This window comes from Callithrix jacchus, chromosome 9 (genome assembly GCF_049354715.1).
Source record: "Callithrix jacchus isolate 240 chromosome 9, calJac240_pri, whole genome shotgun sequence".
NCBI classification, from domain to species: Eukaryota; Metazoa; Chordata; class Mammalia; order Primates; family Cebidae; genus Callithrix; species Callithrix jacchus.
The window spans coordinates 32,558,643-32,586,122 of NC_133510.1; the positions used below are offsets into that span (position 1 = coordinate 32,558,643).

The following is a 27,480-nucleotide window of genomic DNA, read 5'->3' on the forward strand; positions in this document are numbered from 1 at the left end:
GGCTTTCCAAAAGTTTTGCTACTTGCTTTTTCCCTTTTTTTTTTTTGTGGGGGGGGGGAGAGGATTTTTATTTTCCTAAATTGATCAATTTATATAAATGTTACTTATGAACAATAATAACCCTTAGAAGCAATTCCCATCTAGATTCCTAGATTTAATGTTTTCGTTAAGTCTAATCTTAACTACTCATTCAATAGTTATAAATTAAAATATAATACAGCTTTGACTTTTAGGCTAAATCTGACACCTGAAATTTATTGGCCTTTATGACCTCATAGTTGTAAAACAGAAACTAGATCTATCCCTCTCCTGATTGAAACATGGCCTATCAGTGCCTAACTTAATCTCTACTTTCTCCAAGAAATTTACAAAGACCCATTGTTTTTCTATAAATTCATAGCTCTTACTTGTATTGTCCCTTTTAATATTTAACTTTTCATGTGGGTCTTTCTCTTGATGATCAGTATCAATATATTATGTTTCTTTGAATGTTTAAACATAATAGATTTTCAATAGAAGAATAAAATGTATTGATGATAAATCATCTCATCTAGAGGGCAAAATGTCTTTATGATAAGTGATTGAAATAACAAAGAAATTACAGGTTTCATTGTGCCAGATTGTGGATGAGAGAGAAATTATGTGGAATGCTTACTAACAGCAGATTCTCAGAAAAGGAAAAACTAAATTAGGAGACTCAGCATTGCTATAAGGTAGAAAAGAGTCCCCTTCACAAATGCCTAAGAAGAAAGTGTGTGAAGAGGACAAACTGGCCAACTGTGGTGAGTGCTGGTGAGCAGTCAAATGATAATTATGTTTGACAAGACAAGAATCACCGCAGAACTGGATGAGAGCTATTTCAGTGGAGTGCTGCATCCCAGGATCTGCATGTTTAACAAGAACACAGATAATTTGTATGCAGAATGACTTCAAATCACACCAAGACGCTAATATTATCTTAAATTATTTCTACAAACCTGAGTGGGGAAAACTTGAAACTAAACACAATGTCAATTGACCTGATTCTTCTCACTAAATAGATCATTTGTTTAGATTATTACAGATTATCGTGTTAAAATACTCTCATTTTAGTTGAAAGTAACCAAATATCTAGGTGCTTTCTGTTTAAATAACAGGAGCTTCAATTAAAACATTAGCAATAAATATTCTAAGTTCCAGAGTGTTACTCTCTGTACTCATTTCATGAACACGAGATATAAGGAAATGTTTATTTCTGTTGAACAAAAACATTTTACTTCCCATCATGTTTTCCAGATAAGACAGAGAATCAAATATTTTAAGCATGACAATAGAAGGAAGTGCTGAGTGTATGCATAATAATGGCTCTCCAAAGGATAAGCATTATATAGGAGAAACATTACAGAAAGAAAATTTTATATGGATTTCACAGCATTGAAATTATGAATATTTCCCAGTAGAAATTACATTGGAAAGGTTATGTTTTGCAAAGACTTAATTCAAACACAAGGAAATTAAAATAATTTAACCTGAAGAAATGTTTGTAATATTTATTTGGTATTTTCCACAGGAAATGAAGACTCAGTAATAATTAAATACAAACAACATCTACCGAAAGAGGTTTACGAATGGTTGTGTAGAAAAATATATTCAGAATTGGTAACTTCCTGCTCTCAGTTCTATGTTTGAGAATAATAATAGAATAAAAACATAACATGAGGCTATTACTGAGAAAAGATAATTGTGGTTGTAAGTGTGTGCATTCACACAGATCACAGAAAGACATATTGTACAGGAATAATTTTCATTATGGTAATGAAAGATAATGGGTTCAAGAGAGTTGGTTGGCAATTAATAGCCCTCAGGGGGGTTTAATTGTTATTTTTCATTGTTATGAACCTCTTTCTGAAGCCCAGTAAATAGCTGATGAATCATTCAGTGGCTAAGGAAAAAAACTATATAAATCAGTGTATTTTGTGCAGAGATAGGTTTTTATTATGACACTGAATATTGCCTGGTGTCCAGAAAGCAGTTCCTGAAGCAGTTTTAATAAATGCTACAACTGGAAGTATGTATATTTTCAACAGACTAAAGTGTGATTTCCAAACTCTTAAAAGGAGAAAGCAGATATTTACATAAAAACAGAAAATTGAGAAAGACAGCTTCATATACTGAAAACTACTAAATTGATAAATATCTAAAGAGTTCATGAAAACATAATGATGGAATTAACAATATATACTGATAATTGAATATCTAAATTAATTTAAAGAGCTGAACATCACAATTCCCAAATCAAGCATTGTGTAGTTTCCAAAAGGTAGCACACATTCATTCACTCATCTTCTTCTTTCTCAATATTCAAAATCTCACATTTTGGTTGTAACATGTTTTCCAACTATTTGTTATATTATTTCCCAGAAACCCAAGTCAATTTAACAGGGTAAAAATTGTACTCCCTGATTTGCCACTTGAACATCTCATGAACATTCCCTACCTCAAAGCCTGCACAATAGACAAAAAAGGTTTTCCATGGCAACAATCAACCTGTAAGGAAGAATTTATAGAAGAAGGGAAACACTATTTGTAAGTCACATAGTTGTAGATAAGAACTAGGATCAGTTGTAAAAGAAACAATAAATTTTCTCTCCTCACCAAGTCCACTCCTCTTCAGAGAAATCTCAAGCAAAACAAGAACTTTACAAATTAATACAGTAAATATATAGTTCTAATCTTTGAGTGCTGTGGAGCTGAGGCAACAAGGCTTTGAAAGTCTCCCCAATTTATGGAGATAAAATCATCATAATTGGTGAGAATATCCCACCAAGTATCCCAGGAGCTGAACCTTTCAAGGTTCACATCAGGGTTTCCCATCTAGGAAGGCCGTTTGTCTTGTGTTTGGATTCAGACCTTAGGATCTTTGCGTAGAACACGTGCGAGGTGGTGCAGGATACAGGTCCGCATGTCTTGTTCTGATGGCTAACTTGAAATATTCTCCACATAGAGTACAGGCTGGCACCATCTTGACAATGACTGGGTTTTAAATTAACAGCCTTGAGGTAGTCTCCAGGTAGAGGAGAATTCCACTGAGTCTCTATGCCTGGTTTAATTCAAGATTAGTGCCTGGGATTTCTAAGCAAGCACCTACTTAGATAAGTGAGCACAGCGCCTGGGAGCATCTGGTGGAAAACAGAAGGAAACAAAGAGTTTCAAAGCACATTCTCAGGCTACATTCTGAGTTTAGAGAATAAAAGTCTAAAATGCATTTTAAAGCTAAGCTATCTGCTACACAAAGAGGGTTCCCTCAGGATCAAATCACCATCTACCATAGAGAGAGAGAACTGAGTATTTACCAATTTATTCCTACCTAGCATGTGGCATCTTGCAGAGATACTACTCCAAGCCCAGCCAAGGCTTGCCAATTGACCTGAGTCACCATCAGTGAGACTTCCACAGTCTCAATGCTGCAGAGTTGCCTGTGGTGCCACCTAAAAGTGAAAGCAACAGTCTTTCCTCCACGTGATATGCAGTTTAGAGGGAGTCCCACTGCTGGGAAGCTTAGGCCCCAAAGTTAAGAGTTTCATAAAGCATCACAGTCAGCTCACACACGACACTATTTTCCTCGATTCTGTTCCAAGGTGGCTGTGTTATCAGCTTCCAGGTTCAAGTTGTTGTCTCATCCCATACTGCCTCTGGGTGTCAAATGTGCTTTCTCTCCTTTTGATAATTTACCCTCAATGATCCCATCATCATTCCCTGTAATCCAGCCTCCACCTACCAGGTATGTTTAATATGTCAGAAATCGAATAATGGACAGGATTCAAGTTATTTTCCCCATAAGAGACTAATAGTGAGTATGTCTATCCCAAAAAAGTCTGAAAATGTTCATACATAGTTTTTCTCCATCCTTAAAGAAGCATAATTTTCTCCAAATTAAAGAAGGTACAAAATTGATTTTTTTATATCTGGGCCAGGAAATCTCAAAGTGCTGATGCTGCTAGAGGTAACCAATTGATACAAATATTCACAGGTGACAAGACTGCCAGCAAACAGTAAGATCCCATATTTATAGAGAAACCAAAAAAGTGACTAGAATAAAACCATCAATTCAAATGGATGAGTGCTTCTCTGTCAATGCCAGGCCAAAGAGTAAGAGTGGTAGCAAACATGTTTTAATGGGTTGTGCGATTCCATGTCTGCCTGTGCTGATGGAGAAGGGATGCCCTTCTTTACCCCTCACAAAAGTGCTCTCTGGGCTGGTGCAACCCTGCCCAGCCTCATTAGATAAACAACCAAAACAACTCTCATCCCACTAGGGACAGTGAAACTTATGCTGGAAATAAAATCAAAAGCCAGAGTCAGAGGTTTGTTTGTTTGTTTTTCTGCTAAAGACAGATCAATTCTTGTGACAGATTTTCATCTAATATATTATTTGAAATAAAATAATTTACATGCAAAGAATAGAAACAGAAGAATATTCTTTCCAATTAAATATAGTTGTGCTGCCTGATTTCTTTTTTAAAAGTGAGAGAAATACGAGTTACGACAAGCTTTATTATAGCTTCAAATATAACCATCAAGCTAAAAATGACTTTGTTTTGTGTGACTGTTATTTTCTTCAGAAAGTTCAAATGGACATGGCAAGTTCTAAGGTTACCAGGCTAGTTTTTAACACAATATTTTACACTACTCGTATCAATACAAATTTTTTTTTAGATCAAGAATATATCACAAATATATTTCTTCTTCAAGGTATTTGAAATCTAAAGTGTTGGCAGAGATCTTCTAACTCTGAGGTTAGAACAAATCTTATTAAAATACTTTTCTATACACTAGGGAAAGCTACTGAAGGGTTTTAAGTAAAATCAGATCTGTGTTTGAAAAGCTCTCTCTGGGCTGGGTGCAGTGGCTCACACCTATAATCCCAGCACTTTGGGAGGCTGAGACTGGTGCATTGCTTCAGCCCAGGAGTTAGAGACCAGCCTGGGCAACATGGCAAAACCCCATCTCTACAAAAATAACACACACACACACACACACACACTAGCCAGGTGTGGTGCGTGCCTGTGCTTCCAGCTACTCAAGAGGCCAAGTTGGGAAGATTGCTTGAGTCCAGGAGCTGGAGGTTGCAGTGAGCCAAGATGGCACCACTGCACTTGATCCTGGGCAAGAGAGCAAGACCCCATCTCAAAAAAAAAAAAAAGAAAGAAAGAAAGAAAAGAAAACAGAAAAGAAAAGTTCTCTCTGGATGTGAGACCCCTTAAAAGAAAACAGAAAAGAAAAGTTCTCTCTGGATGTGAGACCCCTTTGGAGGGAGCCTTTGGAGGGAGCAATGTGCTTCTCTGTAATGTGGAGCACAACGTGAACTGGGGCTGTATCTCTTGCCAGTGGCTGAGTTACAAGGCTGCTGCAGTAGACAGATTATTGAGAAGTCTTGGAGATGGAAGCATGTGGACAGCTTTGAGAATGAATAGGAGATAACACTGAGAAAATTTCATGAATGGTTAGATATAGGGGCTAAAGGAGGGAGATGTCAAGGGTGACTTCTAGATTTCTGGCTTGCCCAATTTGGTATTGCTGGTACCTTCAGTAAGAGAGAGAGGAATACAGGGACAAGACCACACCAGGAATTGGGAAGAGGATGTTTACTTCTGGATGTAGCAATTTTGAAAAGGCTTTGAGACTTCCAAGATGTGATATCAAGCAGACAATTAAACATACGGATTGGAAATGCAGAACTAGAGATGTCAAAGTGTGCAGGTGTTAGATGAGACAATTGACGCCATGGCTGGGGATGTGCTGGTCTAAGGAGGGAGCATGAGGTGGCAGGGGAGAGGCCTTGGGGCAAATATTTTTGTGGCTGGGCCAGCAAAGGAGATAGAAAGAGAACTATAAGCTTGATAGGACATGGAGAACCAATAAAGGATCAGGTTATGGAAAATAAGTGATTCAAAATGTGAAGAGGTGCTTAGAAGTCAATGAGAGTAGATTATCTCCAAGTGTTCAAAAATTAATGATGAAGCCTGGCTGTACCACCTTGTACACAGATTATTATTATAATTATTTGTCCACAAGCCTTAAGTTAAAGTACCAGAAATAGATTTGATAGGTCAAAAAGGGAAAATATTTGCTAATCAACATTTTAAAGGCAAAAGATAATAGACGATCACTCCCTGACTCCCAGAGCTTAAGTGAGCTTCAGGGCATGGCATCATGTCATTCCAAACAAATTCCAAACAGGCAGGTCTTCTTTGTCTACATATATGTACTTTTATTTCCCTCTTGCTTTTTTGGTCTCTCTTCTTTCTATTTTTTAAATCATTTCTATTCCTTTAAGGACTGCTTTCATTTCAATGTTTTAGAAGTTTCAACTTATTTAAATGACAGGTTTTGACAGCAAGATGAAATGTTACATATCCCTTAGCCTTGCTCTTATAAGCAACCTTTCTTCAATCTAATAAGTGCAGAGAATTATAGATAAGTTAGCTCAGGATATAGAAAGTGCCTATTAATCTGCTACTTCCTACAAAAGTGACTAGCCAAGAAACAAAGTATAATTGATATATGTCTCTGATCTTTAAATTGCCTAATGAAAAAAGTGTATTAATGTATTTGAAGTGTCAGAATTGCACTTGAGGCCTGGCTTGTTCTTATGGTTCCTCATATGATCAAAAGGATAGAGTCACCCCATCTGGCATTTCAAAACCCATCTATGCACAGTCACTCATCAGCAGAAACAATTTGCATCTGAATTTTCTCCTGCCCTCATACATTGCAGTGTCTGAGAGAAGAGGGAAGGGAGATGGTGACCATTTTTCTAAGGTGACTGTTTGCAATCGCTTTTGGCTGTGACTTGCATGCATTTCACTCTCTTGAATGACCTCCCTACTCTCTGATTCTTATCGCATTGACCACACACCAAGCTGCCAACTGATTGGCACAATTTGCACTTTTCATGGCTCACTTGCTAGACTTGCATAGATGTAACTGGCCTGCCTCTTCCTTCTGCCAATTAAACTGTGCACTCAAATGTCATCACCCAATACCACTGACAAGGGCAAATGATACCATGTTAGTTTTGTGCAAAGACATTCACCATAGAATGATTAGTTTGTACCTTTTTATTCCCTAAGGGGCCAAATTCAAAATAGCAAAAAGATAGAGGACTACTTCTCTAGGAAAAACATAATGAAAGTTTAAATCTGCCAAATGCTAATCACATAACTTGTGCCTGAAGTACTTGCATAACAGCTCAAATGTGTGCTTCTTTTTCCTCTCTGCCTTCTCGCCTATTCAGACATCACCTCCTTCATGTGGCCTGTTCTGATCTTTCAGTTGTTGTAGAGAGCACTGAATAAAGTAAAACTGAAACACGCAGCACAGCATCTAGCATGTGGTACAAGTTTAATCAATAGAAGTAGCTCCAGGAGCAGGAGTAAACCTGCCCCGTGGATTTTTGTTGTTGCTGTTTGTCTTTGTCACTCAGCCTGCTGCCACCCATGGGTACAGAATTCTACGTTCCATATTCCATGATCCTGTCATAAGCAACCCAGGTGAAATTTACTACTGCTCACTTCTTCCTCAGTCATCAATTCATTTATACTTCTACTCATTCATTCCATCTCTAGGTATTTCTTTTTTTTTTTTTAATTTTTTATTGCATTTTAGGTTTTGGGGTACATGAGCAGAGCATGCAAGACAGTTGTGTAGGTACACACATGGCAGTGTGTTTTGCTTTCTTTCTCCCCTTCACCCACATTGGGCATTTCTCCCCAGGCTATTCCTCCCCCCTCCCCCTCCCACTGGCCCTCCCCTTTTCCGTCCAATAGATCCCAGTGTTTAGTACTCTTCTCTCTGTGTCCATGTGTTCTCATTTTTCATCACCCACCTATGAGTGAGAATATGCGGTGTTTCGTTTTCTGTTCTTGTGTCAGTTTGCTGAGGATGACGTTCTCCAGATTCATCCATGTCCCTACAAACGACACAAACTCATCATTTCTGATTGCTGCATAATATTCCATGGTGTATATGTACCACATTTTCCCAATCCAGTCTATCATCAATGGGCATTTGGGTTGATTCCAGGTCTTTGCTATTGTAAACAGTGCTGCAGTGAACATTCGTGTACATGTGTCCTTATAGTAGAACGACTTATAGCCTTTTGGATATATACCCAGTAATGGGATTGCTGGGTCAAATGGAATTTCTATTTCTAAGGCCTTGAGGAATCGCCACACTGTCTTCTTAAGCACTACAATGTGCCAGGCATTGAACCACAATCATTAAGGAAACAGTGGTAAACAAGACAGATACAATATCCCTCTCCTGATAGAGCTTTCATTCTTATGGAGCAAATCAAGGTCAAAATAAATAAATAAAATAATCACCAGAACAGGAAGACAAGAAGCTACTTTTCACAAGACAGTCAAGAAAAGACTTCTTTAGGAGGACAGTTTTAATCCTACACACCTGCAGAAAAGCTGAAATTAGAAAGGACCTTTCAACCTAAGTACATGACAGGAGGGAAAGCTATGTATTTTCATGTAGAAGAACAGTTTAAGAGTGGTGGGATCCCAGTTTCTTATAAACAGCTTGTCTCTCAGTTTATCTGAATATGCACTAATAATAGAAACTGTTATAAAAATGACATGGTTTAACAAACTTTATGCCCCACCCCCAACTGCAACAACAGTATACATTTCAAATGACAAAAAATGAGAGTTTTAGATAGTGGTTTGTTTAAAAAAAAACAAAACTGGAAAACTCCCTTTACCTTTCTGGGCCTCAAATCTTTCTAAAGATAGTCAAGTTCATAAAAACATTGACCACATCAAGTCCTGGAGTTATAAGTGTGACCATGTCATATTAGTACAAAATGTGTAATAATAAACTTTCAAAATATTTGATGAGAAATATTTAGTCTGGCAGGGATGGCAAATATAAAAGTGTCAAAGACTAAAAGAGTCTCAGAGAGATTTTAGTTTATTGTTACTTCTGATTCAATCAAAATGGAAATGTGAGTTATGCTGAAATCATGTAACAATCCAGTCTTAAACGTTACCCCAGTGAAGAGGAAGCAGAAGGAAGGAAATGAGTTGGTACCCAGTTGCTGGCCACCAAAGCTTTCTTCAAGAATACATTTTGAGAAGCTTTGGATGTATAGCGAAATCAATACATACGTGTAGAAAAAAATAACTGGTTGTCAATATACATATTGTTTCAATGCTACTCACATTGCTTGTAATCATTGATATTAGGGAAAAGTGAAACAAAGAACAAACATAGTTCCAGACTGCTTGCCGGTCATTGTCAACCACCTAATGAATTTTCTGGTTTGCCTTTCTTTATCATGGTCATATGTTACTGGTCAAAAGGTTAGCCTCTAGCAGAAGGTTTAATTAAGATCTAGTAATTAGGTTTTTCTTTCCTATGATAAGGAATATTTGTAATGCAATTACCTAATGAGAACAGGCAAATGCCGCTGAATTCTAACTGATAAATGCCCAGGAGTACATGCAAGCACTAAAGACCATCTGCCCTGAATTTTGAATGACTACCAATTTCAAGACTACACTAAAAGCAAATCGATTCAGAGCATTCTAGTTTCTTATTTAAAGAACTTCCATTTCCACTATGTGGGTACCTTGTTTAATTCAGCTCGATAAACTGATACTATCAGAAGAGTTCACATGCTTTAATAACCTGCTTTTAAAAGCTGGTGAAATATTAAATATCTCCTATCACTGATCAGTATAATTTGTCAACTTTTTTTAATGGAGCAAGTCGCTAAGAAGTGGGTACATAAGTCCAAAGTGTATAAGATTGGATTCAGTAAGGAAAATAACAACAAAGGTCAAACAAATCGGTTTTTGGAAACAGCCAGATTCCAATCTTAGGTCTGAAGTTCCAATCAAGATTCCAATGACGTCTTGGGCAAGTAACTGAAACTGTCTCTATTATTCTTAAAATAGAAATAATAAGTCCAACTTTTAGATTTGTTGGGAGCTTTGCTGAAAGTTTGTTGTCCTACGGTTTGGCATGTGATAAATATGCACAATCAATAACAGCCAATATCAGTATCTCCCCAGGCTGGCCAGCCAGACCACAGTATGCAATCTGCCCTAGCTTCTGAATCCTCGATTAATCACACTGGCTGACGACCTGTGCTGCAGCCATGGTTCTGAGATGAGAGTGGTCACAGGAAGGCAATGAATTGGTGCACTTTGTTCCCTGGAGTTCTAAATTTAAAATTGTAAAAGGAAAGCAAAGCTCTGTCTTTATCATCCAGTAAAAAAGAGAATTGAAGACTAAATGAGCCAAAGACTATCAGCATATTTTATGCCTGATTTACCAAAGTAATTATTCACATTCACCTTTACTTTGGTCGTGACTCTTAAATTTACCTCTATCATCTAAGAATCACAACTCTTCAGTTTGTTCAGTAGACACAAGTCCCAGGCTTAGGGGAGTTCAGGAATTAGTATTAAGGTTCTGCGTGAAAGTTCTCTATAGAAATCATTTCCTGACATAAATGCCCTCCACTAGAACATGCTGTAATTTTACACACATGAAATTTCTCTGTATTCAAAAACAATAATTCCAAGCATCTGTGGGAGAGTAAATTGATACCAACATCAAAATGTAAACATGGAAGGTAAGAGAATATTATAAGATCTGCTTTTTACATTTTCTTTTTCATATTCTACAAAAAGAGTACAACATAAGCAAAATGGTTGTCTAAATCTAACTGCAGACATAGTTTTAAGTCTTTCAAATGCAGTAATACTCCAAGATCCTCTCTCATAGTTTATAATAGCATTCAAATTCTACTCCAGACATTTACCCTTTCCATATGTTCCTAGCAGGAAACGTGCTTGAAAACAGAAATTTAGAGAGACATATGATACTCAATAATATAAAACATTTTCTAGGGGAACAAAAGGGACACTATAATGAAAATACTTGTTGGATATTGGCTTTACGCAAATATTATCCAAGTATCATTCCTTTGATAGCCATTGTTTTGTGTCTAAGAATTTGTTTTTTCTAAGATTCTTTAAATGCTCTTATATTAAGATATTTTTATGGCAAAGGTTATTAAGTCTTATTTCAAATCTTCTCTAACTAAAATATATAGCTGAAGCCACTCCTCAAATGAGAAATCCCTCTTCCTTTTGTAAAACTGTAGGCATTCTTTGATACAATAGCACAATTATTTGAGCTCCAGTGTATCAAATTTGAGACACTGATGAAGCCAACAGAAATTTACAATGTCTTATCACTTAAAAGATCAAAACTAACATAATAGGCTGAAGAATATCCACCAAATGATTACTACATATTTTTGACAGTTTGAATTTTAATTTTGGGACTATCAGTGTCAGTTTCTGAAAAATCCTGACACCAATTTCTCTAAGAGTGTAAAAGCATTGCCACTGGAGATCTTCCCACAGCATAGTTGGGTGAGTGAGGGATGTATAGTGAATATGGGCTGAAACTTTGGATTATATAATCAGACGAGAAGGATTTAAAATGCCTGCTTCAGAAAATAAGGCAACAACAAAGAAAAGTATAGTTCATTGAAAACTCTCTTCATGAGATATAAGGTCTTTATATCTTCCTGTCTTTCAAATGAAAGAAAAACCTTTTAGATATAAGTTATTTCATTTCCACAATAATATTCTTGAAGTTTTGCCCATAAAAGAGATTTTCTTATACTGAAGGAGCATTTAAATAAAACCAGGATAAGGATTGTGAGCACATGGCAGACATAACGCACCTCAATACACCACAGGTAGTCATTACAATAGATGTTCATACTCTTAGTCAGCCTAATGGTTAATCTTGTGTGTCAACTTGACTGAACGAGGGTGCCCAGTTGTTTAGTAAAACAACACCCAAGATGTTGTGAAGACAGTATTTAGATATGATTGACATTTACAATCAGTGAATCAGTTTGAGTAGAGTACTCTCCATAGTATGACTAAATATCATCCAATCAGCTGAAAGCCTTGAGAACAAAAAATGAGGTTTCTGGAAAAAAAAGCAATTCTGCCTCAGGACTGCAATATGGAAGCTCTGCCTGAGTGTCTCACCTGCTCACCTGCTCTGCAGATTTCAGACTTAAGACTGCATGCAATTAACTTTTACATGAATTTCCAGCCTGCCGGCTAACCCTAAGGATTTCAAACTTGCCAGCCACCACAGTCACATGACCCAATTCCCTAAAGTGAATCTGTTTTATGTATCATTTACATGTACAAATGATACCCTACTGGTTCTGGAGAACTCTGATCTCTGACTAATATACCCGCTAGGCCCAGGCATGGCTTTTCTCCACACTTATTCCAGGTAGCCTCTACTGGTCAGTTAGAGGTGACACACCCAGCTAAATCTATTTGCCATTTCCATAGCAGAATATCTGGACATTGAAGAAAATAGCATACAAAATCCCTGTATAAAGTAAAAATTCATTTTGTAATGTGTTTAATTACCTTTGTCTTTTTGTTGTTGTTGTTGAGATGGAGTTTCGCCCTTGTTGCCAGGCTGGAGTGCAATGGCACAATCTCATCTCACTGCAACCTCCACCTCCTGGGTTCAAGCAAGTCTCCTGCCTCAGCCTCCTGAGTGGCTGGGATTACAGGTGCCCATCACCATGCCCAGCTAATTTTTGTAATTTCATTAGAGATGGGGGTTTCACCACTTTGGCCAGGCTGGTCTTGAACTCCTGACCTCACGTGATCCACCTGCCTCAGCCTCTCAAAGTGATGAAATAACCAGCACAAGCCACCACACTGGCCACCTTTGTCTTTTGTATTTTAGTTGTTATGTCATTAGTGTTCTTAAATCAAAATATACTTCACTTCACAGCTCTTTATTATTCATATTGTATAACAGTTTCCCACAGCCTACCAAAAATAATAAAAAGCAGAGAGATGAGTTAACAGCAGACTTTGTATTATAAAACTTATCTATTTGAGCTTTTCTAATCTCCACATAAACTAAACCTGTTGTCTAAAATGTCTCTGTCTAATCTAACATAAAATCGTCCCTGGATCCATGTCACCTAAATGTCAAGTGTCTTAGGCTAGGATTCAGAAGGCCTGGCTGAGACTGTGGACAAGCCCTTCAGCATCTCCGAAGGCATTTCTTCACTGGAAAATGATGGGATGGATCATAAGGCTTTGCATTCCCTTCCTGCCTTGTAATCTATGGTTCACATGAGACAGAAAATGCAAATGGAAAACAATTTCATTTCAGAGACTTGCCATTTAAGGTCACTTTAAAACTTCTCTAGTGCATGACACTGCACATGATGCTCTGCTACCTCCACCATGTAGCTTCACTAGAACATCAGGGTTCTAAGTGATTGCTACATTTCTAGTAGTAGTTTATTAGAGTTACTGACCAATAATAAGGAAATAAATTATTGCATTGTGAGGTTTGTATTATCTATTGTTATGATATATGAGTGACTTTTAAAAAACATTCCATAATTTAACTTCAAATGTTTTATATATTTTAAGCATTTATTTTAAAACGCCAGAATAAAATAGAACAGACATCTATGTATCTGTCATACAGTTTTTAACAGTGCATATTGTAATTTTTGCTAAGGATGTTTTAGAGATAAACATTACAGATACAGCTGAAGTTTCACCTGTTGGCCAATCTCCTTTACCAGCTCTTCCAGGTCTACCCAACTTTTAAATGTTAGTTTTCTTGAGCTTGGCCTTAACGATGAGTTTTCACCTTTTGCAACTCTTTCTCCCTGAATGATTTTACCCATTTTCTTAGATTTAAAGTCAGGGTTAAGATGAAGACAAAAAATTTGTCAAAGGGCCTTAGTCATAGGGCCTACCCCACCTCCAAGTCACCAGCCTCTCCTGCCCAGCCATTTTCTCCAAGCCCTAGATCTATTGTATCCAACTATTTGTCACTGCTGCTACCCACACCCACACCTGTCTGTCTCCCACATCCCTGTAAATATATACTTTGTTTTATGTCAGATATTTAAGTCATCCTTGATACCTCTTTTCTTTGGCTCCAATATCTGAACAGCACCACATACTATTGTTCCTACCTCAAAGACATGTCTCATTTTCTCCTCTACTCTCCATTTCCTCTTCTATCATTCTAGTCCTTGATGCCAATATTTCCAACTTGGACTCTTGCAACTGTTTCTTTGTGATCTCCTTTTCCATTCTTTCCCCCACAATTCATTCCTCATATTGCATGACATTTTTTATTGTGGAAATTGGATCATGTTACAAAGTGAATTAACCATTCAAAGGCTTCTCATTATACTCAGAATAGAGCCCATGTGACTCATACCCTCCCTCACCATCACTTCATGCCATTTGCTCTCTGCTCAGTGTCTGAGGCACAGTTCCCCCATTCCCACAGCCAGATTTTTAAATAAGCTCTTCCTCACCTCACAGCTTTATCTTATGCTAGTCCCACTGCCTGAAAACTATTTCCATACATACATCCTGAGTCCTTTACTGTCACCTGACCCAAGGGTCAACATGTTATTCACCAACATCTCATCCCAATCAGTTTTTTTCTGAGAAGTTTTTTTTTCTAACAAATTTCATTGCTTGGTGTATTATGATTTATAAGTACCTTGGTTATTTGTCTGCTTATTGGTTTTCAGTTTCTTACCGCCAATGGAATATAAGTGCTGGCAGTTGATGGTCATGTCTATCATGTTCATATTTGAAACTACAAAAAAATCCTGATTCCTTAAACTTAGTAAGCATTCAGTAAATATGTTTTAAAGAAAATATTTCATGTATTCTTATAAAGAGTTCCTTAGCTGCAAGCTCTGTTTTTACTACTCTCCATATCATTAAACCATGAACCCTTTGCTCTGACAAAAACAGTCTCAATTTTGTTACAGAACTCTGGGAAAATTAAACAAAATTATTGGAAGAAAACAGAATTTTATATTATATTTAGGAGAGTGAAAGATTTATTTTAGATTTACAATAGGTGTATAGACTTAACAGGTTTAAATTTACATAAAAATAAATGTAATTTGTATATAAAATGGCATATATATTATTGAATATATATTATTTATATATGGCATATACATATATATCATGGCATATATATTATACCTATATAATGGCACAATAGAAAAAATATATAGCTCTTACAATTATAATAATTAAGACCATGCTGAAACATGAGGAAATATACTATGATATTCAGTTAAAAAGCATAATGTAAATGAATCATAATTTTGACATAATCACATGTATATAAAATATATATACATGTATAAAAATGAAGGTCATGAATAAAAATGAAAATGATTTTTAATAATACTAGGGTTTATTATTATGAAGAAAACACTCATGCTTACATCATCATCCTTTGTATTAAAAGTACAAATAAGGACAAACTGCACAATGAAAACCTTTCATATAACTTTTGCAAAGTTGATTTAAAAGCTAAATTACATCATGCTGCAGGTAACAGGTATTTCAGTGTTGCTATATTTGCTTTAAGCAGCAGTGTATCTGGAGCCATGTAACAAGAGATCATTTTTAAACAAAATTGGAGACAATAGAGCCTTTTTAGGCAAATTAAATTGGTATTTTTTTCTATAACTGCTTCAGGTATTTAGATTTTTGGTCCTTTATCTATTCACAAAGCCAATATAGCAAGAGAAACAAAATAAAATACAAGATGTTAAGCCTGGATCCCATCACTCATGACATGAAGATAATAATGTTTATTTCTCTGCAATAAAATTTTTATTTCCCTGAGTGAAAAGCAAAATAACGGTATTTTCATTTGAAATGTATCCAAAGACAATGAACTTATTTTAAGATTCATTATTTAAGTCAATGAACATTACCCTACGACAGGCACTGCACGGCCCAGTGGGCCACAAATATGGTAAAGTGTGATGCTCACCTTCATTCAAGACCACAGCAAACAGCAAATATTTGCCATGGGTGCCACACAGCTCTATGGCCCAGGGAAAAGGGGGTATAGGGGAAGGCAATTGATTCCTTTTGTGAAGAGGCTTTCTGCAGAAGATGACCTGGTACTGGCCTTTGAAAGATGGTGAGAGTTTCATCAAGTATAGAAGAGAGAAGAAAAGCAATCAATACTGAAAACAGGATTTGCAAGGTAGTGTGAAGAACAGTTTTTAAAATCATCTCATTTTTCTTGACTGGAGAGGAAGGCAAAAGATGAAAAAACATCTATTTCCTTTTATATTAGAGACAGGGATAACTTGTCCTTTAATAGAAACCGAGTAGTTCATTTGTTCAGTTATAGACACTTCATAATAGGCAATGGATCAGGCTTATTAACTTTATTGTAAAATTCATATTCTTTGATTAAAAACCTTCAGGCAAAAATATTAATGGAAGAAATCAGAATATACTTATGCTGAAAGAAGAAATTTACTGGTTATATAATAAAAATTTTGTTTTAATTTTTTATATATGGCAATTCATATTCCACCTGCAGAGTGGCAGAGAACTGTGTTTAGATTTACTTTTAAAATCTAATTTCAGCAGATTAATTTTCATATGGGCCATTGATTTGTTTTCCTTTTTAAATATCAATGCTGTCATTATATAATACAATAAATGTTAGTTGACAACGTAAGTAATTGTAACACAAAATAGCATCTGTTACAAGGCATTCAAAGCCACCTGCAACAAATCTTCTATATCTAAATTGTAAATACATGCCTTTTATTATGCAAGCCTTCCCTTATATAATATGGAAACCAACGGCCTTTTAATTTAATGTCTTGAAATGGACAAAATGAAAGACACATGTGAACTTAGTAGCCATTAACAAACACACAGAACACTTCAGACATGTACATGTGATTAAAAATTGTTTACTTTTTGGAGAAAATATAGAAGAAATGTTACTGCCCAGGTCATGCCCTCTTTTCCACTGTGCCGACTGCACGTGGACAGTCTAACATCAGATGTTCCTCTGAGACAGGCCAAACTGTGCAAGGGCAAACACCACCACATTCCTAGTCAGTGTTCCATGCTTTAATTCCACAGAGAGATCCTATTTCATGTGTTTTTCATTTTAAGTTCTGCCTCCTTGAATGCTATTTCCTTTCTTTTGGCTTTCACCAAGGTCAAAGGAATCTCCAACAAACAAAAAATGCAAACGTCCAGTGGTGTACTGGAAACCTGCCCATTCAGTGTCCAAACAACCCTAGGCTTAAAGTTAATTAGCTCACTCAGGACACGACCAAGTCAACATCAAAATTCTAATGGTCAAGAGAAAGCACGTATTTATTAAAGATATTAACTGTAATGACTTTAGCCAATGTCTCCACTTCCATGCTGTCTCCAGGGGGGAGGTATTTACAGGGGTGAGTGCCACAGGCATGATCAATCACTAAACAACATCCAGGCAAAAGGGTCTCTAATTCTTCTCCCTACACACCCTACCATTCCCTGACGCTCACTACGAGGGTCAAAATAGAACCTCCAAGATTCTCATGCTAAGAAAATGCCAGATAAAACCTATACAGAACTGTAGTATGAGCACAAACCCCAGAAGTAATTCCATCTTTCTAAATAGGGTACCCTCATAAGTAATCTTTTCCTCTTCTCATTTCTTATAATAAATGCTTGTAGCATTCAATGGTCAGAGACTGAATATCAGATGTGAATGAATACTGCTTTGCAGAAGCCTGCAGCAAAGTTTGTCAAAATATGCCTTGAGAAAACAAAGCATCCAGTTATCAATTACCAGATGAAGAAAATATTAGGATTCAATTTTCAAAAAAGCCACTTAATTATGCACACTCTTCACTACCTCATTATGCACACATGTATGTTGAACAATTAGAATTTTACCAGTAAATTAAAGCTGGACTTACTTTGGTAATTAAAATACATTAAAAATCCTCTCTCACCATGAATTTTATAAGGAGGTTTCAAAGATATTCAGAAAAGTGGTTCTTGCATTCTTAAAAGCAAACAATTTATGAAATTTCACTGTAGCAACCTTCAATTTATATAATGATTATTTTGGGTTTTTTTTTATGTTAAATCTCAGCCAAAGGCTCATATGACTAAATTACTTGCTGTATAGCATTTTCCCACAAAAAATGTGGAGAAACAGCCTCCTGGAAGTCATTAAAATGCATTTCTAAGTATATGTTTTTATATAGATGTTCCAGAAAACAATTCAACGTGAAAAAGATTGGACTCATTTGGCTTGTTAAAACAAATCATGTGCTAATAACATGAAAGTTTTAAAAAAATCCATATTCCACTCTGCTTTCTCTTAATGTTTCTCAATTTTCTAAAATTAATGTATTTGTTCAAGAAATATTTTTGAGCACTATGTCACTGGCACTGTGCAAAGCACAGAAGACATTAATATGAGCAAGAGATTACAGTCCCTGTTGGGGGAGAGGAGCGGAGCAGCATACAATGACAATGATTTAAGATGTGTTGAGTCAATGTATCACTGGGACTTGGTGATTGAATAGAGACAGGGAGAAAGAGAAGTCAAAAAAGACTTCTAGGTTTTTGGAGCTGATGAGAAGGCATCTGATGGTATAATTCTCAAAGCTAGGAAATGAAACAAAGAACAGATACAGAGGAGAGGAACTGAGATGAAAAGTTGCAGAATTTTAGGTGCCAGCAAGATATCTAGACATCCACATCTAACAGTCAATTGAAATCAGGAAAGTCACCACGCTAGAGAAACACTTCAGTAAATGAATGGACTACATGGGTCGTGTGCATTGAGTGCAAAGAGTGGGGTAGAGGGAGTGGGGTCAAACTCTCAGAAACACTAACATTTAAAGGAAAGATGTAATCAGAGGAATCTGAAAAAGAAACTGAGAACAAGTAGCCGGAAAGAGAGAGTAAGAAGAAATTCCAGCCATGTATGGTGTCAGGGTCTCCATGGGTACAGCATGTACTGAGAAAGAATAATTAAGAGGCATGGAAATCAAGAGCTGAGAAGTATCCGCTGGACTTATCATTAAGGAATGAAGTCTGACTTTAGGAGAACAGTTTCAGAGGATTGAGAAGTGAAAGGGAAATAAAGGAGACAGTGACTGCAGACACTTCCTCCAACATGGACAAAAAGAGATGGCAGAGAATGAAGAGGATCTGGAGTTTTCATTTTAAAGCCCTAGAAGGATTTTAGTTGTGTAAGAAGGGTGGGACTGTGACTATTTAGCCACTTTTCAAAGGGAACCTGCGGTAGGGAAGAGATTAGAAATTACAGCATGAAAGGGTACATTATCGATGACCTCACATTTAAAAAGTAAGAAATAATTCCAGCAATAATGTGAATGGGATTTGGTTACAGATAAATAAAAAGTTTTTATCAAATCTAATATTACAATATCTCTGTGTAACTAACACTTTTGGATTACTTACACATATATTATATATATATATTACATGTATATGTATTTATATAATACATATAAATATATACATATAAATACATATACATACATACATAGAAATACATACATAATACATTTATATGTATTTTATATATACATATAAACACATATTTTATATATACATATAAATACAAATATATGTAAGTAATTATATATATACATATAAAATACTTCCTGCCACAAGGTCTTGAGGTAGCTAACAACAAAATAATAACAAAAATCAAAAACTATATAATTGCAAACTAAATATGGAAACTGGGGTTAAGTGGAATAAGGGTAAAAAATAACAAGGCAAAGCATAATATATAAAAAGGCTTCTATATTTGCTAGTACTGAGTTAAAATCTGCCTCTGAGCCGCCTAGCAAGCAAAGCAAAGAGAGAAATACTAAGTGGTACAAGGCTTTGTGTCTATAAAATAAAGACAAATAAACAAATAAATGGTCTAGAAGAGACATAGCTGCTTCTCCTTAAATCAAGACCAGAGGGGAATTTTTTCATTGTCCTTACAAAGATGACACAGTGTGGAAAAAAAAAAAAAAAATGCCTTCCTTACAATATGTCAACAACTGATAAAGCAACAAATTTCAAACACATGTTTCTAAAAATGTGCCCCAAAATGTCCTAAAAGGAAATGATACCAGATGGCAATTGACTCGAGTTCCAAGAATGCAAAGTCTAACATCTGGTTTGATAGAAGGTCTAATTTAGAATATTTTAGAGGAAAGGAAAAGCTGCATGCCCTGGGAGTATTCCTTCATAAATATTATTACATAGCATTTTTCTCAACTACCATTATAAGGCTTATACAGCTGAGAATTTAAGGTTGTATTTTATGGCAAGAACCTTGGTCCAACCTTGGTAATCAATTGGTGTTGAGAGGGAGCAAAAAATGTCCTAACTGGTGGGCAGAACGTAGAGATAAAAAAATTCAGGAATTGATGGTAGTTGAATGTCTTTGTTTCTTTTCCTCGCCTACTTGCTCTGGCTAGGACCTCCAGCACTATGTTGAGCAGAAGTGGGGAGAGGCATGCTTGCCTTGTTTCTAATCTCTTAATTTTTCACCACTGAGTACGATGTTAGCTGTGGACTTTTCATATATAGCTTGTATTATGTTGAGATCAATTTCTTCTATACCTAGTTTGTTGAGTTTCTGTCATAAAAGGATGGTGAATTCTGTCAAATGCTATTCATCATGTATTGATATGACTTGGTGATTTTCATCCCTTATTCTACCAATTTGATCTATCACACTTATTGATTTGTGTAGGTTGAACCATCTTTGCATCCCAAATATCAATCCCACTGGATCACAGTGTGTGACCCTTCCAATGTGCTGTTGAATTCAGGTTGCTAGCATTTTACTGAGGAGTTTAAAATCTATGTTCATCAATGATATTAGCCTCTAGTTTTCTCTTTTTTCAGTTTCTTTGTGCAGCTCTGGTATGGGTAATACTAGCCCTGTAAAATGAGTTCGAAGTGTTCTCTCTTCTTCAAATTTTTGAAATATTTGATAAGAAATTATATTAATTTTTCTTTAAATGTTTGGCATAATTGACTAGTGAATTCATTTGGTCCTGGCCAATTTTGTGTTGAGAAATTTTTTAATAGTTATTCAATCCCCTTCTTTATTAGTTTGTTCAGAGTTTCTATTATTTCATGATTCAGTTTTGGTATATTGTATATTTCTAAGAATTTATTCATTTACTCCATGTTATCCAATTTATTGATATGTAATTTTTCATAGTGGAATCTTATGATCCTTTTCATTACCGTGGCATCAGTTGTAACTGTCTCTTCATTTCTAAATTTATTTGAGTCTTCTCTTTTTTTCTTATTAGTCTAGCCAAGAATTTGCAACTTTGTTTGTCCTTTAAAAAAACCAGTTCTTAGCTTCACTGATTAATTTTTATTGATTTTAAACAATCTCATTTTCTAGCTATATGAAATCTGTTATATTAATTTTAGTACATACAAATGATTGAGTTCAATGATTAGAGAATTAAGAATCATGGTTTTGTGTTTTTACAAAACATATGCTCTAGTCTTTTATTATTATTTTTTTTTTTGAGAAGGAGTTTTGCTCTTGTTACCCAGGCTGGAGTGCAATGGCGTCATCTAGGCTCACCGCAACCTCTGCCTCCTGGGTTCAGGCAATTCTCCTGCCTCAGCCTCCTGAGTAGCTGGGATTACAGGCACGCGCCACCATGCCCAGCTAATTTTTTGTATTTTTAGTAGAGACCGGGTTTCACCATGTTGACCTCGTGATCCACCCGCCTCGGCCTCCCAAAGTGCTGGGATTACACAGGCTTCACCACCGCGCCCGGCCTAGTCTTGTATTATTAACTTCAACAGAATAAAACTACTCTCACTGCTATAAGAGTATCTGAACACTTACTCTCAATTCCTGTACTGATCTCAACAGTGTCTTGCTGTGTCACCCAGGCTGGGGTGCAATGGCACGATCTTAGCTCACTGCAACCTTCACCTCCCAGGCTCAAGCGCTCCTTCCACCTCAGCCTCTCTAGTAACTGGGACCATAGTCACCTGCTACCATGCCCAGCTAATTTTTCATTTTTTCTTTTGTTTGTGGTTTGTTTTTCAGAAATGGGGTCTCCCTATGTTGCCCAGGCTGGTCCTGAACTGCTGGACTCAAGCAATCCACCTACCTTGGCCTCCCAAAGTACTGGGGTTACAGGTGTGAGCCACTGCACCCAGCTTCATTGATTTTTTTCTGCTGTTCTTCTATTTTCAGTTTTATTATTTTCTGCTGTAACGTTTATTATTTTCTTCTTTCTGCTTAATTTGGGCTTAGTTTGTTCTTTTATTTATATTAGTGGCAAATACCACAATGACTTTTGTACCAAACTAATAGTTGCTTGATGTGTGAAGTTAGGTTGTTTATTTAATATCTTTTATGTTAAGGTAGATAGCAACTGCTATAAACATTCTTCTTAGAACCTGTCTTGATGTTTACTAGCTATTCAATGAGATTTTCCCAACACTATACATATTAAGACCAGATTTACAAGTCAGCATATTTTTTGGCAATTTTGCATTTGGTAGATTGCTGTTGCATACAAAAGTCTAAGATTATTATTTTCCTGGAACACTTTAGAAATACTGATATTCTAGATTTGTGGATAGAGTTGGTTTATATGATATTCTGCTACTTACACACTACATTAACTGACATTTTTACAGTTTTAGAGTAAGATAATTGTGTTAGGCTGTTCTTACATTGCTATAAAGAAATACCTAGTGCTGAGTAATTTACAAAGAAAAGAGGTTTAGTTGGCTTACGGTTCTGCAGGCTGTACAAACATGGTGCTGGCATCTGCTTGGCTTCTGGGAAGGCCTCAGGAACTTTTTTTTTTCCCCAGGTGAAATTAATTAATTAATTAATTATTTATTTATTGCATTTTAGGTTTTGGGGTACATGTGCAGAGCATGCAATACAGTTGCATAGGTACACACATGGCAGTGTGTTTTGTTTGCTTTCTCCCCTTCACCCACATTTGGTATTTCTCCCCTGGCAATCCCTCCCCACCTCCCCCTCCCACTGGTCCTCCCCTTTCCCCCCTATAGACCCCAGTGTTTAGTACTCCCCTCTCTGTGTCCATGTGTTCTCATTTTTCATCACCCACCTATGAGTGAGAATATGCGGTGTTTCATTTTCTGTTCTTGTGTCAGTTTGCTGAGAATGATGTTCAGTGGAAGGTGAAGCATGAGCAGGCACATCACATGGCCGAGAGGGAGCAATGGTGAATGGGGGAGGTGCCATACACTTTTAAACAGTCAGATCTTATGAGAACACACTCACTATCACTGGAACAGTACCAAGGGGATGGCGCTAAATGATTCATTAGAAATCCAACCCCATGAACAAATCACCTCCTACGAGGCCCCACCTCAAACAGAGGGGATTACAATTCAACATGAGATTTAGAGGGGACAATATCCAAACTATATCAGTGTAACTGATAATCATAATAAAAACTTGCAGCAAGATTCATGTCAAATTATTTCTCTAAAATAGTTTAAAAAGTTTGTCATTGATGCTTTGCTTACACATTTTTTGAGCAAGTCTAAATAATTAGCATAATTTGATTTTTGTTTTGTGAAACACTAAATTATTTTATTGTTTAAGCCAGTTAGTTTCAATTAGATATGTAGTCACTTGAAGCTGAAATTATCCTAACTGATGCAGCAGACATATTTAGCAAAGCCAGTATTTTCTTGATTGATTTGGGATAGGTTTGTGTTTGAGAACGTATTTGTTTATTGTTTTATTACCGACTTGTACCTAAATATGCTTTAGTTTGCAAAACTGCAATGGGAAATAATTTATGTTTAATTACATTTTAACTAGTCATTCTCTTGTCATGAAAATCCATGAAACTGGCATTAATCCAAAATAGTTTTGATATGAATCCAGGAACACAGCAAGAGTATTTGATGAAATTGTCTGAAATACAGGACTACGGTTTAATTCAGGGCTCAGCATTTAGACTATTGAATTCGATTTCTTGCACACTAGTGTGGGAATTAAAACAAATGGCAGTTTAGGTTTCTCCTAGCTGACTGTAAGGCCACCATGACAAACATCTGCATAAAGAGTTAAAAGTTAAGGGAATCGTTTTCGTGTTTTATCTAAAAAAGTCAAAATTCTAAATATCAAAAGCATCAATATGTTTGATAATCTGTAATCAAACATTCAGATCATGGCTGATTTGTTCAGTGTTCATGCAGATGTTTTGTGTCACCCTGAGTGGACTACCACCTACTGAACATCCTCTTACCAAGAAGTAAATTCTATGAGTATAAAATGTTGGTATGTGTCCATTATTGTTTTTTCAATACAAGGAAAATATAACTCACTAAGAGCCATAAGAGGTTAACTGTTAGCATTATTTTAATGAGTTTGTTTCAAAATATTTCCAGGTCAATGTTCTAGCAGCCAAAAATAGCATGTATCTCCTTATTTTCAAATACTACATAAATGCATCGTAAGCATAATGATTATAATATTAAGCCCCATGATTTATGAGAATTAAAATAGAAGGAATCAAAAAGACAAAATAATAATCACCTGATTACAAAGTATCTTTGTCTGGGTTCAATTAGGGAACTAGAGCTGTTACAAATGTTCAGAATAAAGTGGTATAAATAATATAGTAGTTACAGATTTTGTGAATACGAGAAGGGATAGGCAACTAACACCTGAAAGGCTCCAGACAGAACATCAGAGACGCAATTACTTGTGACTTGAGCCCATGGCATTGCAGGAGCTTGCCAAGCCACAGTCACTGAGAAAGTCAAGAAGCTACCACATCTGAAGGTCATGCCTGTGGAGGAAGAGCTCATGGAGAGATCTGTGATGCTAGCATGACTGACAGTTGCAGGTGGAAAGTGGAGCTCATGGAAAGGTCTGCAGAGCCACTACATCTGGCTACCATGTCCTTCCAAGAATAGTGGCTTATGCTTTACCTCAAATTTCCAAATATCTCAGTAGTTCTCACTGACAATCTTTATGCCACCCATGAAAGAAAATTCAGAGAAATGTAGTTACCAGCCTTAGAACACTTGGTGGTTGAGTCAAGTCAACATCCACAAATATCCCTTTACTCATATTTGAATTTCAAATAAAGTAATAATATTATGTTTTCACCTAATATGTTGCAATTATCCTTTATTCAGCTGAAGATTCACTGACTTCCACAAAAGGTGAAACATGAAGTCGCATACCATTTTATGCATCTCAGGGTGAGGCTTATTTCTTTTCTAGATGATTCAGTCTCTACATTTGATATCATATAGGCAAATACTGAGATACAAGTCTAAATTTTATTAACACATAATAGTTTATATTATTTGGGAATTGAGCAGAGGAAAATGTACATAAATATATTCAAAGCCAAACAGGAGAAAAATACATTTACATGACTTTTACTATCCCTGTTAATGAAACAACTCACATGGGTTAGATGGTATTTATAATAGCCTTCTTCCATTATTATTGTAAATTATTTTGAAACTTAGCAAGAACTTCAGCCAGTCCTAGTTCTTTGTCTGATATGGTAACCACATCTTTATTCCTGAAGGGTTTGTGTCATTAGCAATTCTACTCCTACTTTGCTGTGCCATAGACATGAGAAAACTGAGAGGCCCATCAAAAGAATCTTCCAGATTCCTAGAATGTTCATCCCTGGTGCCACTGTGTCCAACCAGCACAATATTCTCATGATATCAGGATCAATCTCCTCAGCCAAAGCATAACTATTTCTTGACATACTGTTTCAGTGTCATGAGGAACCCTGAGGAAGCAGGTGGCTCCTGGTTACTCCTTCCTTTTCCCCATCTCAACTTGTGGTTCAATTGAACCATTGCTGTGTCCGCTGGTGGGAACATTCCTTCCTTTTGACCTGCAATCTCTAAACAAATGGACTGGAAGAACAGGAAATGTGTTTTGACAGTGGGTTCTACAGATAAATAGAGAAAGGTATTTCACTATTTTTCCTCCATTTTCCCCTCCATTTTGTCTTCTGGTTATTGATGTTTCACTCTAGTAATGCCTCCAACCTCAGTAGTGAGAGTAAGTTTGCATGAGTGAAGCCCTAATAGCCTAAGTGACCTAATGCAATACTTTGATTGCTTCAGCTTAGTTTCCCCACTACCTGTGTACTGCATTGACTCTGTGTCATGCCCTAAGCAACAAATGACATGTTTTCTGCTGGCCCTCCTGCTCCACCACGCTTTGTCTTACTTTTAGTCTTGAATGTTAGAATAGGAAATTAACCAAGTGAACAGCAACAAGCAAAAAAATTTGATTATTATCCCCAAATTCCTTAAATTATTCTCCTGTGGTGTAGCTTAAAGAAACAAACACTGTCTTTAGAGGAAATCTTTCTAAAATAACAATATCAATGCATCACTTTATCTATAATCATAATCTGTACATACTTAATTACCAAGAACCAGTTAAGTGAAAAATTCATGTAAATGAGTTTCAGGTGAGAGCAGTGAATATGAAGAAAAGAGAGTAAAGGTCAAAGGATTACTCAGTGTAGAGAAAAGAAAGCTATGAGATGAAAATAGTCTTTCAATATCTCTCCCATTCTCATCGAGAGTTATTAATGGGAAAATTTTAGGTTAGCTTAGGCAAAAACTTGCTAAGTAAAAACATCAAAGAGGCTGGAATGGATTATTAAAGGGAAACTTAATAAAACTATTCTGCAGTTTCCAAACAGTGGTCTGTGTTCAGACAGCAATGAACTCTGTGATCCAAAAGGTCCTTATAATTTCTGGCTCTTTCATATTGTATCTTATTCACAGAGAGGGAATATGGTCCCAAATGCTTGGAAATACAATATAAATGTATGGCAGAGCAAAGTGAAATCATTGTCTTAAGCTCATTCTAGGGATGGGAGGAGGATGTGGGGAGGGAGAATTCTGGCAGGTTTATGTTTTGCAAAGCACTTTCTCCCATGCAGCCTTCTCTTAGGCCGATAGCCCTATGAGATAAGTATCTTTAACTTCACATTGCAGAAGTGTCTATTTAAGGTCACACAACCAAAAGAGAAAGAAGAGGGTGCATGGAATATGTATTGATATCCAAGAAAAAAACCTATTATGGTCTCTATAAATAAAATGTCTCATGAATAAACTTCATTCTATATACTTTAATCAATGTTCATGTAATCTGACAAACACCATTACAAGCATAAATCTTAAATACGGACATTAATAGAAGCATCGCCAGCTTCTCAGGCATCACGATGAGTAGCAAAACGGCAACTGCCAGCAGGATGGTTCAGGCACTGAAGTCACATACTCCATTAATAAAGTTCCCAGACAGAGAGACACCAGTCTAAACCCAATGCATCAGAAGCTTTGAGATCAGGAGGACTATTATCTCACTTCTCTTCAATTTAACAGATTCTAAGAAAAGCAAATCACCTGCTTTGCTTATACATCAGGGTCTGCCAAACACTACAGTGATAAGAAAAACACTACCTCAGAGGCCAGGCGCGGTGGCTCACACCTGTAATCCCAGCACTTTGGG

At 36.4% G+C, this 27,480-nt stretch overlaps 1 long non-coding RNA gene across 1 annotated transcript in view; it reads right to left on the reverse strand.

Moving 5' to 3' along the window:
- Positions 1-1,444: 1,444 nt before the first annotated feature.
- LOC128928537 (uncharacterized) overlaps positions 1,445-27,480 on the reverse strand; it is a 309,660-nt gene continuing 283,624 nt past the window's right edge. The window contains exons 6-7 of the long non-coding RNA XR_013522299.1: positions 7,868-7,951; positions 1,445-3,158 (exon numbers count right to left, since the gene is read on the reverse strand). This is a non-coding gene — a long non-coding RNA (uncharacterized LOC128928537). The remainder of the gene's footprint in view (positions 3,159-7,867; positions 7,952-27,480) is intronic.